Source organism: Diachasma alloeum, unplaced genomic scaffold (assembly GCF_001412515.2).
Source record: "Diachasma alloeum isolate Michigan unplaced genomic scaffold, Dall2.0 Dall_scaffold_78917, whole genome shotgun sequence".
Lineage (NCBI taxonomy): Eukaryota > Metazoa > Arthropoda > Insecta > Hymenoptera > Braconidae > Diachasma > Diachasma alloeum.
This window is the reverse complement of record NW_021683652.1, coordinates 30,216-43,253: the sequence shown is the minus strand read 5'-3', so window position 1 is coordinate 43,253 and position 13,038 is coordinate 30,216.

The window sequence follows — 13,038 nt, the reverse complement described above, 5'->3', positions numbered from 1 at the left end:
CTCCGCTTCAGCCTTCGTCAAGACTGACGATGATGATGTATCCGGTAGTTCTTCCTGAGTCCACAATTTCTTCAGGAGTTCCAAGAGATGTTGAGTCGCCGTCTGTTTCGTTACTTTTAATGATGATTTCGGAGCACAGCCGGTGCAGCTGACTGGCCCCGAGATGATCCAGCCGAAGATAGTTTCCTGAGCGATTAATTTCTTTTTCGTGAACCTGGTAATTCTCTCGCAGATGATTCTCCCGTAGGTACCAGCTCCGATGATGATATCAATGGTCCCAGGTTTCAAAAACTGAGGGTCTGCCAGTTGATGTTCTCGCAGTTGATGAGGAATCGTTGATTCGCAAGTGAATGGCGGTATATTCGCCGTCAACTTGCTCAACATGTGGGCATTTATGTTGATTTCAGCAGCGGGGTCATGCCTCGCTTATAAGATGAGTGTCACTACACCACGCGTGCTCCCCGATGAGGTTTCTTCGATGCCTACAATGAAAAGTGATGATGACCTCCGTACCAGATAAAGTTGATTGACCAAGCGCTCAGAGACTAATGTTATCTCTGAGCCCTGGTCGATGAGGATCCGTGCTGGCCTTGAATTTCCATGATGATTGAGGGCGAAGACCCTCGCCGTCGGCAAGATTACCAGTTGAGTTGCATTCTGTTGAGATCGTTGAACTTCCAAAACGTTGATGGTATCAACCGGATTCACCTGGTACGGTTCTGATTGATGATTGACCTGGTACTTTTCTGACTGACGATGATCTCCAAAGTACATAGGCTTTGAATGAGGTCGATGTCCCACCTGGTACTCTTCTGATTGACCAGGATCTTCAATCTGATTGTGCGACGTCATTGACCTCTTCCTCTCGATGAGTGTCCGTGCAGATGATTTAATTTGTGATGCTGTGTCTTGGTGCGATGATGGACCGGATGACTTGTTGACAGATTCCTGGTTGATGAATGTCTGTTCCTTGATGATGGTCCGGTTTTCGCTTGCCGGGGTGGTGTTCTCTGGGGTCTGAGAGAGTCGTAAATTCTCCCAGTCGATGTTGAACCCGATGAAGATTTCCCTGATGATGATGATGCTGAGGGGAGAAACACAGAGGATGAGGCCGTATCAATTACCAAGATCTGATTGTAAAATAATAAAATGATACTTGACCTCTCCTCTGGTGTTCCTGGAATCCCCTCTCGCTTGAGTGCTACCGAGGTGCTGGCTCTGTCTGCTATTTCCTCCTCGAAGCTCTTGATGAATGTCTCGGGCCCCTCTGTCTCGATTCCGTCTGCCTAAGACGATATTGGTCCCGCTTTGCTCCTTGCCATGATGAATGTCCTTCCTTACCGACCCTAGATATATTCGCTAATGATTTACCGACTGCAGTGTCGAGCCCGCCGACGAGTTACCAACTGCCTCGCTGTGGTAAAGGCGCAACGCTCACTCTATGGTGGCGGATGGGTGAGGATGGACAAATCCGATGAATGCCGATGTGCGACGACCATTGACGAAGTGCCAACCGATGGGACTCCGGCTTTGAAGTCATGACGATCCCCGTGTTGAATTGTTGACTACGAGCGATGTAAACAAAACACTCCATTGAATTTGCTTTAATCCTCGTTGAATGTCCGACCTCGGATGATTTCCCTTCCTGTAGATGTGTGAACCCCGAAAAGCCTCGTGTTACCACGGCGTCAATTTTCCAAGTGCGTTGATTGTCCAACTGTTCCTTTCCCGATGATTTTCCACTACACTTCCACTCACTTTTCACGTCCACATCTGGCTCGAAGGACCAATGTTAAAAATCTTATGGGATTTTGATGATAGGGAGGTCGGGAGGGAAAGTGAAGTGGGATAATTTGCCGGAGAATAAATTAAGATGAGTTTTGTTGATTGTCACTGTATTTAAAATGATAAATTACAATGAAAATTATACCGGATGAGGTTCAAATAAACAATTAAGGTACCGAAGTGGACTGTACAAACACAAATATAACGATAAGTTCCCGATGATTTACGATGACTTTCGATAATTGACCGGTGAGATGTCCGATCATGTGCCCCCGGATAATTTTTTATGATTCGTTCCTGATGAGATTCGATGATGTATTGACCGCCGGAGAACACGCTCACGACTGCATGCGTACTCGTTGATGGTCGGGAATTTCCGTAACGGTCGTGAAAACGAGTTGGCTCAAAATGGAGGCCAGATTTTGAATACGTCGGTCAATGAAAAAATTCCAATCAATCCGTGAAAATGTCGTCAATAACTTATCAAAATGTTTAAACATGATTTCATCCGGCTGACATTCAAATTAATTATAAACTATCGACTTTTTATGGCGTAATGCCAAGAACTTCAACCGTATAACTTCAACTCAGTCAATAGAGGAGAAAAAAATATCAACTTGAAGAGAAAAAATTTCTTTACAAAATGGCACTAAAAAATAATGTTCGAAGATAAATAATTACAGATTCAATGGGAAAGGCACTTTGGTACCACGCAACAAACACCTGAAGTTCACGCGACATCCACGCTCCAATCATCTAGGTACTAAAAACATAATCCATTGAATTAACACCCTAAAGACACGTCAAACACACCTGACATTGGCCATTTAACCATCTGCGTGTCAAAAGTAAAATTGACTCAAAGGGCACCTTAAATACACCTTGAAGACGCCCTGGGGCCACCCAATAGACACCTCAAGTACACCCGACATCCACCTTCCAGTTGTTTATGCATGAAAAATACAATCCACCTAAAAGGTACCTTAAATACACAAATGCACCCTATATCCACCTTATGACCACTTATGTACGAGAAGCTCGGCGGATACTATAACAGATTTTTCGTACAATAAACAATGGTTTTCGAAATATAAACTATCGAGAAATATAATAACTGAAAGCAATAGAATAAAATCGAATCATACCTTGTTACATAGCCATTTATTGACGAAAAATATTATTAACAGTCCAATGAGCAGTTGTGGGAAGCATTTTATGGATTTGAACCATGCTATTTAGGACTATCCGGATAGCTCCGTAAAAAAAGGGAAATTGGCGTCTAGGTTAATCAATATTGAAGTTAAACCGAATGACAATATTCAAAAAATCTTTATTGATAATGAAATCGATATAATGAAAGACATAATTGAATTTTTAGAACTAAATAATATTAAAATTTAAAGTTAGTGTGAGTTGTGTTGGTCAATTCTATAAAATTTGTTATTCATTGTTTCACATGTGCTGTCTAGATACCACTACTTGGAAGAAGGAATTAGAAAATATTAAATCTCATTGTTATATCACATCGTCTTCCATACTTCACCGAACCCGAACATACTTTACTTGTATTTAAACTTTATGAGGAAATTCGATTTTTTTTTCCATTAAAACGTGTCTACTTTTGCGTTACCACAAAAGATGAGATGTACATCTGTTTCCCATGGACGTTAAAACTTCTTTAATTTTTTTTACTCTTTCAGAAAAAAATTGTGAACGATTCTCTGTATTATTTCAGAATTTCCATCTTGGTGCAACTTGAAAATTACTTTTTTTCCACTTGTACCTTTGAAAATGAAATTCTCTGCAGCTTCTGGTGCGCTATGTTCATCACATTTCATATTGATTTCTCGGAGGCCCAGTCTACTTTGGAATATTTTTGCTGAAATTGTGCATGAAATCATTCCTCTTTTTGGAAAGAAATTTCAAGGAATTAAATAGCAAGGATAGCCATACCCATAAATTATAATTACCGTTAAATTCGGTTGAAAAGCCAGGTCTCTGAAAGACCAAGGATATCGGGAAGGGGGTCAGGAGTGTAGAGAAAAAAGTTCTTGTAGACATTGACATTCCAGAAATTCAACCTCGGACTTACTAGTTTTTTGAATCATGAGGAGTAATATTTAGTCTTTGGTCAATGGTTAAAATTCTTCATTACCAGTGGTTTCTAGTTTGCAGGGATCTATCTGTATTCTTTTGCTGAAATTTTTTTGTAATGCTGAAACAAGGTTGTACCTAATAGCAAGCAAAAATAAATGAATGAATGAATGATTAATCAATTCGTTAATATCACTCTTAAATTTTTATGATTGAAGTAATTATCAATTCAAATATTCAAAGTCCGAATTATTGACTAATCAGTAATTCAGTTAGGAAGATTGACGATTATTGGGGTAATCGGGAATCCCTCATAAAAAATAGAGTATTATTTACTTAATAGAAAATTTACAGTTCCATATTATTAAATATTTAATTCATCGCCAATTGGAAATTTGGATTATCAATTATTTTACTATTTTTAAATTTAGAAAATTTATATTGGTATATTTAAACCTTAATCAATGTAAATCGGAAATTCTTTAAATATTAAAGAATCAGAAGATTGATGACCATCCCTGTTAAAACGAAATTGAATCTTGATCAAATCAAAGGTAATGGGGCGATGGGGGACGAGCAGCTTCAGGTTGCAGTAACCATCAGGGAATTGCGGTAGAAGACATGATACATGAGAAATCGGGAATTATGATTGCACTTCCTATCATTTCGTTTCTGAGAAATTTGAGTGCCCATGTCATAAATAGAAATGACATCAGATTCCCCAATTTATTCTTGAAAATAAGGAACAAATAAATGAATTCGTGCAAATGTATGAGGTTGATGGGACACTCAAGTGGGTTAAAAATCAATTGAATCAACTAAATTTCGTAGAAGTTTTCACTTCATTGTACATAATATTCTTGAATTATTCAAGAACAATTAATTTAAATGAACGACGATCAGTAGAAAAATGGTCAGCCAGATGCTGAAAAAATTGTCCTCCCATTAATTACGTGGAATTGAAATTGCAGATATGTGAGGTAGACGTAATCACCCCGCGAAAACAAATTTCATCAGGTAAATACTGATAAGTATGACACGTTGTGGATTACAAATTTAATACCACGGGTGATGTATGACCATACGTTCCGATATGACACATGTGTTGAGCTCGGTCGACATATACTTGAATTGTTTATCCTGAGATATAGAATTGAAAAATTAGATACTATTGATTAATGACACACAATCACAAGAAAAAAACTACTTTCACAATCTAACTTTATACTTGTTATACTTCATAATCTTTATGCTTCATAATTGAACTCTTCAGATTGAGAGGAAACATGAGTTGAATTTCTGTGTGTGAGTTTTATTGCCAGCAAGTCAACAGCGCTAGAGTTTTCTCCTTGAAAGTCTTGAACAGTCTTGATCATAAGCGTCAGAATGTGCCATGCCAGAATTCTCCAAACAATTTACTTCAATAAGATTCTCTTATCAATAGTAATCAATTACATGACCCTGAAGTTTGCTGACTTCTGACAGAAAAAAAATTGACACTGCATATCTGTCTGGAAAATGATGAGATTTGAAAAAAATCAAAACAAATAAGTTCGGTATGGGTTTGGTTATGGTGCTTTTCTTCGCGCTGAATGCACAAAAATATAATGTTCGCGTTTCTTCGGAGCAACTTATTCCGGAGACAATTCTTGACATGTTTCTCAGGTTATGTGTTCTTCACTAAACAGTTGATAAGTGAGAAACGTGCGTTGTGTTCTCACAGATAAATATATGCTGTGTTTCTTCACTCGAAATATATTGGAAATAAAAAATGTGCGTTTCTTCGTAAATAGTTATTTTCATCACAAGGTCCACAAAGTATTTTCTGACGAATGTGGCTTTGTAGGCCGAGCCGAAGGCGAGGCCTATAATCACATTCGTCAGAAAATACTTTTGGACCGTGTGATGAATGCAATTTTTCGTCAGAAGGCCCGTAAACCGCGATCAAACCGAGCGAAGCGAGGTTAGAATCGCGGTTTACCGGGTCTTCTTACGAAAAATGTGTTTTTGAGGTTGAGATATGTGGAAAGTGTCGTCGAGGATGATGTATGGCCAGGACAACCACAGGAGGTTAAGCAAGTTGTCCGAGTTTTTGGAGCAGGACAAATGGCTCATTTTCGAGGAGGATGAGGACAGTGATCGCAAGCAAAAGTCACGTGGAAAGGGTAACGTCTGCGTAAAAAAGTCAACCACAACGGTGGTGGAGTCACTGAAGTTCAGAGAGCCCTGAATGATCAACCCTGACTTCAGTGCACCGAGTGATGACCATGAAGAAAATGCAATAATGCGCTACCGAATGGACCCAGATGATGCGGGGGTGGAGGAGAAACTCCAGTTGTTGGAAATTCATGCGAATGAATTGGAGAGGTATACATCGTTTGTGAGAACGGCGGAGGGGAGGTATGAGAGGCCGGAGAGTGATTACGATAAATTAAATGAGGCCCTGGAAGAGTCGTCGATTGTTACAGGAATTGAAGGCTGCGAGGAAGGCTGAGGACATGAGGAAGGAGGAGGTGCAGAGGCTCGTTGAACAACAGGAGCAGATGATGTTGTTAAAGTGAAGCTGAAGGAGTTTTAGGAGTACTTGGACTATGCTGAAGCTTCTTTCAAGACCTTACTTGAAGTGGAGCAGAGGGCTATTGCAGTGTGTGCAGCTGGGAAAATAAAGAACATCGTTGATAAACATTAGCTGGGGATTAATCTGCTGGAGGAGAAGCATAAAGAGGAGAAGAGGCTTTATGAGCTCAGGCTATCGCAGAATGTCAAGAAACTTTTTGGAGGCCAAGTTGAATGCACAGCAGGCACCCACGTCCAGAATTGCTGAGCAGCCAAGTCCAGAATTGCAGAACGAATTTGATGAGGTTAGAGGAATGAAGCCGGTAAAGCTCGCAGTTTTAGCGAATAAAAAGTTTTTTTATTCACGTCAGAAAATTGGAGACTCCAAGAAGGATTTGAGAAAGTACATTAAAATGGTAAAATTCTTGTTCTTATTGGGGGTAATTTTATGGCAATATGTACGGAATTTGGGAAGCACGAGGTATGGCTTATTCATTCATGCCAATTTCCATGTTTATTCTTAGATCCTCCAGATGCAAGAGTCGAAGAGTTTCTCAGGGACAAATGCCGAGAGTGAGTCATCGGTTTCACCGTCTTAATGCAGAAAAGTACTACGAAAATACTATATGGTAGCAGATGCTGCATCAACCAGTGAAAAAACAGCAACTTGGCAGCAGACTGAGCCTTCGACGATTTACAATGCAGTATCAATGACACAAGTCGATAATAAGCCATCGAAACCATCATTTTCACTTGAAAATATTATTTTGAATATTTCCATCATTTGTACGAATAAAAGAATTTGTAATTACTTTTCATTCATGAGTTGTTTCATGGTTTGAAGTGGTGAGTGGTGAGAAAACGGAAGTGGGGAAACGATAATCAGTTTTTTTTTCTATAAAATCTTGTCATACGGCATGGGTGTTCGAGGGAGGTGTATGTTTTTGGGGTTTTATTGATGGTTTTATCGCCGGGGGAGATGGATTTTGAAAAGGGGGTGGCGTGGAAACCTAGGGAATATAAGAGCTAGTGCCCGAAAGTCAAAGGATTTTCCTATTTTTATATTTCAGAAGTGAGTGCTTATTTTTTAGAATATTACTTAGCTAAAAAAAAAGAAAACTCAAACGATGTACACATCACCCAGAGCATTCAACCATCAAGTGAATCTTCTCCTTTCTTATAATCTGTTCCTTTCAAATGAAAAATTAATACTGCAGATTGAATCATTGTCCTCATATTTTATTTCTCCATTTGTCTCGTACAGTTATACCAATTTTTCATATAATTTAAAAAGGTAAAGATAACGTGGGGGTGATGGGTGGGTGAGGGGGAGAAAGTCTAGACTCGACCTCAACGATCGTTCGGGCTATGACTCATGGGGACGACGATGAGGAGGAGGATAAGGACACTGATCGCAAGCAAAAGTCACGTAGAAACGGTAAATATCGGCGTAAACAAGTCAACCACAACGATGGTGGAGTCACTGAGGTTCAGGGAGGCCTGAATGATCAACCCTGACTTCAGTGCACCGACTGATGACGATGAAAAAACTTAATTGGGACTTTTTGTTGGGTAGGAGTAGACGACAATTGAGGAGACGTGATGAGAAGGACGGCCCGTTGCCGCCACTTTGTAAATATAATTTGTAAATACAATTTGTAAATAAAACTTGTAAATTAAATTTGTATATGTTATTCTCTGCCAAAAAAATAGCCATCTTAGGTTTTTCTCTAAACCCACTCGTTCTTACGTTTTTTTTTCAAGTATCCATTTTTCTCAGGGAAAATGGCCTGAAAAAGCGGTATGGAGGACTTTTTTCCTCTCATTTCCTTCTAAAATATATTGAAGAATTTTCAACGTAGAATATTCTACGTTTCTGTTGATGAAAAAAAATAATTTTGAGTGTGCAAATGACCTCAAATTCATTGAAAAAGATATTTAACACACAAAAACTGAGTTTTTCTTTTTTATCTTAGGTATGGACAGCGAATAAATCAAACGAAACATTTTAACAGTGTATGTGAAAAATTTCCGCCAGGTTGGACCGATGAAAAAGTACACCAAAAAAATCGACATGTGGGAAGCTGTGGCGAAGGAAGTATCTAAAAAATTTGGTATAAACTAAAAGAGCAATGGAATTCAAAATATCGTTGAAAGTTACAGAGCAGTATGTCAAAAAAAAAAACTTAAAAATACGATGGCAATGATTCACAATTGCATTCCAATTTCTTTTATTTTTTAAAAATATATTCCTCACATGACAAAGAGCTGCATTCTCCATAATTCTCAACATTTTCATACCTTCATTAATATTCTCTCGATTGAGTCAGTGCAATGATTGTAATAGATGGATTTTTCAAAATTTCGATTTATTAATTGTGAGATTATCTGGATAAAAAGTGATTCAAGGAGGAAAAGTCATTATGTAGCGCCTCGCTACATCCTAACTGAGGAGACAGTCTGACGTCACCCTCAGGCATTTAATATTTCGTTGCTGTCCTCTCACGGATATACCAACACAATAATAGAGGATTACATTTCGCGCCTCTACCGAATTATTCTATCACGGCGTCCTATCGCACAGTAGCCGTTGGCAGTTGATCGGCATCCGTTGTATCGAGCGCAACTGAGTATCAAATCAATATTCATTGTACTTGTTGAGACTGACACTTCGGCGAATAAATATATTATTAAATTGTTTATTCGTTTAGTAGTGATTTGTTACTCCCGACCATCGCAAATCCTACATTGGTGACCCCGACGTGATCTTCGCCTTTAATTAATTAATTCAAAGGGAGTGCGGCAGTGCAACAAGTGCCTCGCGAGTGCGCGTGCCTTTACAACGAAATTTTTTTCTCATATCTCGCGCGTTTATTTCACCCTGTTACCGGTGGTTAACGTCGCGAGCATTTTTCCCAGGCAGCGGCTGTCGTCACGAGTGCATAAAATTAATCTAAACTTGCAAATTAACGCATAGCATTTTTCGCGCGTGGCTTTATTTTTCAATGCCCAATATGGCGTCGGGGGGGTCTCGATTTAGCGTCGTTGAGTCGGTGGAAAATCGATTCTCGGCATCTTCCTCATCGTTATACGCCCCGCCCACAACGCGCGCGCACACCCCTTCGGGTAATTGCGTTCACCCTCGGTGATTTTCGCACCTTATTCTCCGCTCTACCTGTTCTCCTGCATTTTCTCTCGCGGCAAGTGAGTGATCGAGTGGGGATACTTGAGGGTTGGTCGTCCGTCTCTCTCTCTATCTCGCTGGCACATTGCTGAGCATCCTATAGACGCTGTGCTGTGCTGGTGTATGTGAAGACTTTAACGACTTCGCAAGAGTGACGACACGTACTAAATTTTTTTTTTTTTTTGATTGAGATAATTAATTATTTTTTTAAATTTATCGATTACCGCGATTTTTCGGTAAATAATTGTCAAGTGATTTTCGTGGTTCGTGATGCCGGGTGTCCAGGAGCTCGCCACAGCCAACACATTTTTTAGCAGCTGCAGCCGTGATGCAACCTAAGCTCATCGCAAGGCCATTCAACCCTGATAGACCTCAGCTGTGGTTTGCTCAACTGGAGACCCAGTTTACCGATCTTGGAATAGTGACGGAGATCGATAAGTATAATAAAACTGTTCCGCTAATTAATACGGTCTATGCAGCAGAGGTCGAGGATCTCATTATTGCTAGACCAGTTAATACCCCATTCCAAATATTGAAGAATGAATTAATTCGATGTTTTACCACATCAAGGTCAATGAATTTATTACGACTGCTGGACAATGAGAATCTTAGAGATCGTACACCCTCGAAGCATCTTAGGCATTTAAAGGCTCTGGTTCCAGGTATCGATGAGGAGGTCTTAAAGACACGCTGGCTGTCTCACCTTCCGGAGCAGACTAGAGCGACGCTTGCTGCCCAGGATGACGCTTCGTTGGAGAACCTGGCGAAACTGGCTGATAGGGTCCATGAGGTCTTTCAACCTCATCAGACTTCAGCTATTCCGGCCTCTTCGGGTAATGAGGTCAACTCTGCGCTTCGTGATGAGCTAGAGAGTATGAAGGCTACAGTAGCTGCGATGCAGCTGCGTGAGTCGCGTTCTCGCTCAAGAGGGCCACCCAGTGGTCGCAACAATTCTCGCAGACGCTTCAATTCTCGAAAGGTATTAAACAACTCTACCGCTTGCAGGTACCATTTCAGATTTGGTGACAGGGCACGAAAGTGCCTTCCGGGTTGTCGGTACCAGGGAAACTCCAGGGAGAGTCGTTAGCGACGGAACGCAGCTCTTTATTAACATCCCGTCGCCTCTTTGTCACCGATAGGTCCACCAAGGCACAGTACCTAGTGGATACCGGTTCCGACGTTTCAGTGTGTCCTCGCCGGGTGCACTCTCGGAAAAAGGACGCGTCTGGTTATCAGCTGTTCGCAGCCAACAATACTCTGATCAATACTTATGGCTGCATACCGATCCTGCTCGATCTTGGACTGCGCAAGGAAATCAAGTGGCGTTTTGTTGAAGCTGACGTATCGAGGTACATTATTGGCGCTGACCTGCTGCATCATTACGGTCTTCTGCCTGACCTCAAGAATCAACGACTTATTGATAGCGCCACTGATCTCTCAACAGATGGACAGTTGGTTAAATTCGAGTCGTTCTCAGTCAGACTCCAGACGATTGAAGAGGATTCATCTTATGTAGCCCTACTGAAGAAGTTTCCTGCCATAATTAAGCCGGAGGGACTCCTTCGAAACACCAAGCATATGACGCAACACCACATTAGGACTACACCCGGCCCACCATTATCGGCCAGACCAAGACGTTTGCTACCAAATGAGCTGGCTATAGCAAAGGCTAAGTTTTCGAATATGCAGAAGCCTATTATGTCTTCGCCTCCGCATTTGGCTCCTAAGAAAAACGGAGAATGGAGACCGTGTGGTGATTACCGGGGCCTGAATGATCGGACGATCCCAGACAAGTATCCCATTCGCTACCTTGAGGATTTCACCCCAAATCTTTACGGATCCACGATATTTTCGACTATCGATCTCGTGAAGGCGTTTAATCAAGTTCCGGTAGCAGCTGAAGACATCCAGAAAACGGCCATAATAACTCCTTTTGGGCTATTCGAGTTCCCGTTCATGACTTTCGGTCTGCGCAACGCTGCTCAGACGTTTCAGCGTTTAATCGATGAAGTCACAAGGGATCTGCCGTTTCTATTTCCGTATATCGACGATATTCTCGTCGCCTCTGAGACATCTGAGCAATATCTAGATCATCTGAGGCAACTGTTCCAACGTTTGGAGGATTTCGGTCTGGTGATAAATGTAGCGAAGTTTGTCCTTCGCAAACCGGAGGTGGTTTTCCTTGGGCATACCATCAACGCACAGGGGATCAAGCCCCCTGCGGACCGGGTAAGAGCGATTCTCGAATATCCAAAACCTTCTAACGTTAAGTCTCTCCGCAGATTTCTTGGTGCTCTCAATTTTTACAGAAAGTTTATGAAAGGGGCTGCGGAAATTCTCGCTCCTCTCAACGCAGCACACAGGGGACCTGCCGTTAAAGGAAAGCATCCGGTGGATTGGACACCGGAGATGGAGGCTGCTTTCGATGCAAGCAAAAGGGCACTGGCTGAAGCCACTCATCTGTCACATCCGAACGTGCACGCTGAGTGGGCTGTGTTCACCGACGCATCGGATCACGCAATTAGCGCTGTCCTGCAACAATGACATCAGGATGGTCGGCAGCCACTCGCCTTCTTTAGCAAGAAGCTTGCTCTCTCCGAAAGTCATCATGCGACTTACGATCGAGAGTTAGAAGCGATTTACCAGGCGATCATCCATTTTCGGCACATTTTCGAGAGGAAACATATTACGATCTACACGGATCACAAACCCTTGACGCACGCTTTCCATCAGAAACCGGATAAGGCAACACCCTGGCAGTGTAGAAGACTGGATTTCATTGGCCAGTTTACGTCTGATATCGTACACGTGGCTGGCGATGATAACGTGGTAGCTGACGCTTTGTCTCGTATCGAGGCAGTGTCCCAGGCGATCGACAATCAACAACTCGCTCAATCACAGCGAGAAGATCCTGAACTTCGCCAGCTGCTTGAAGGTAACAACAACAACAGTCTTAATTTACAGCTACTCCGCTTCCCAGGTTCGGACATTAGATTGTACTGCGACGTCTCAGCGTCGGGCACGATTCGTCCGTATGTGCCGGGGCCTTTAAGGAGGCAAGTTTTTCTCTCCATGCATTCGCTCGCGCACCCCGGAGGAAAAGGAACTCGGAAGCTTATCGCCGATCGTTTCGTTTGGCCAGGTATGAGTAAGGACTGTTTGGATTGGACTCGTCATTGCCTGTCGTGTCAGAAAAATAATGTATCGAGGCATGTCGCAGCACCTCTCGCTGAGTTTGCTTTACCGTCCCAAAGATTCGAGCATATTCATGTCGACTTGGTTACTTTACCGTTGTCGAAAGGGTTCAAGGACTGTCTCACAATTATAGACAGGTTTACACGGTATCCAGAGGTGGTGCCACTACCGGACATCAGGCCAGAAACAGTAGTTCGTGCACTTCTCTATCACTGGATCGCGAG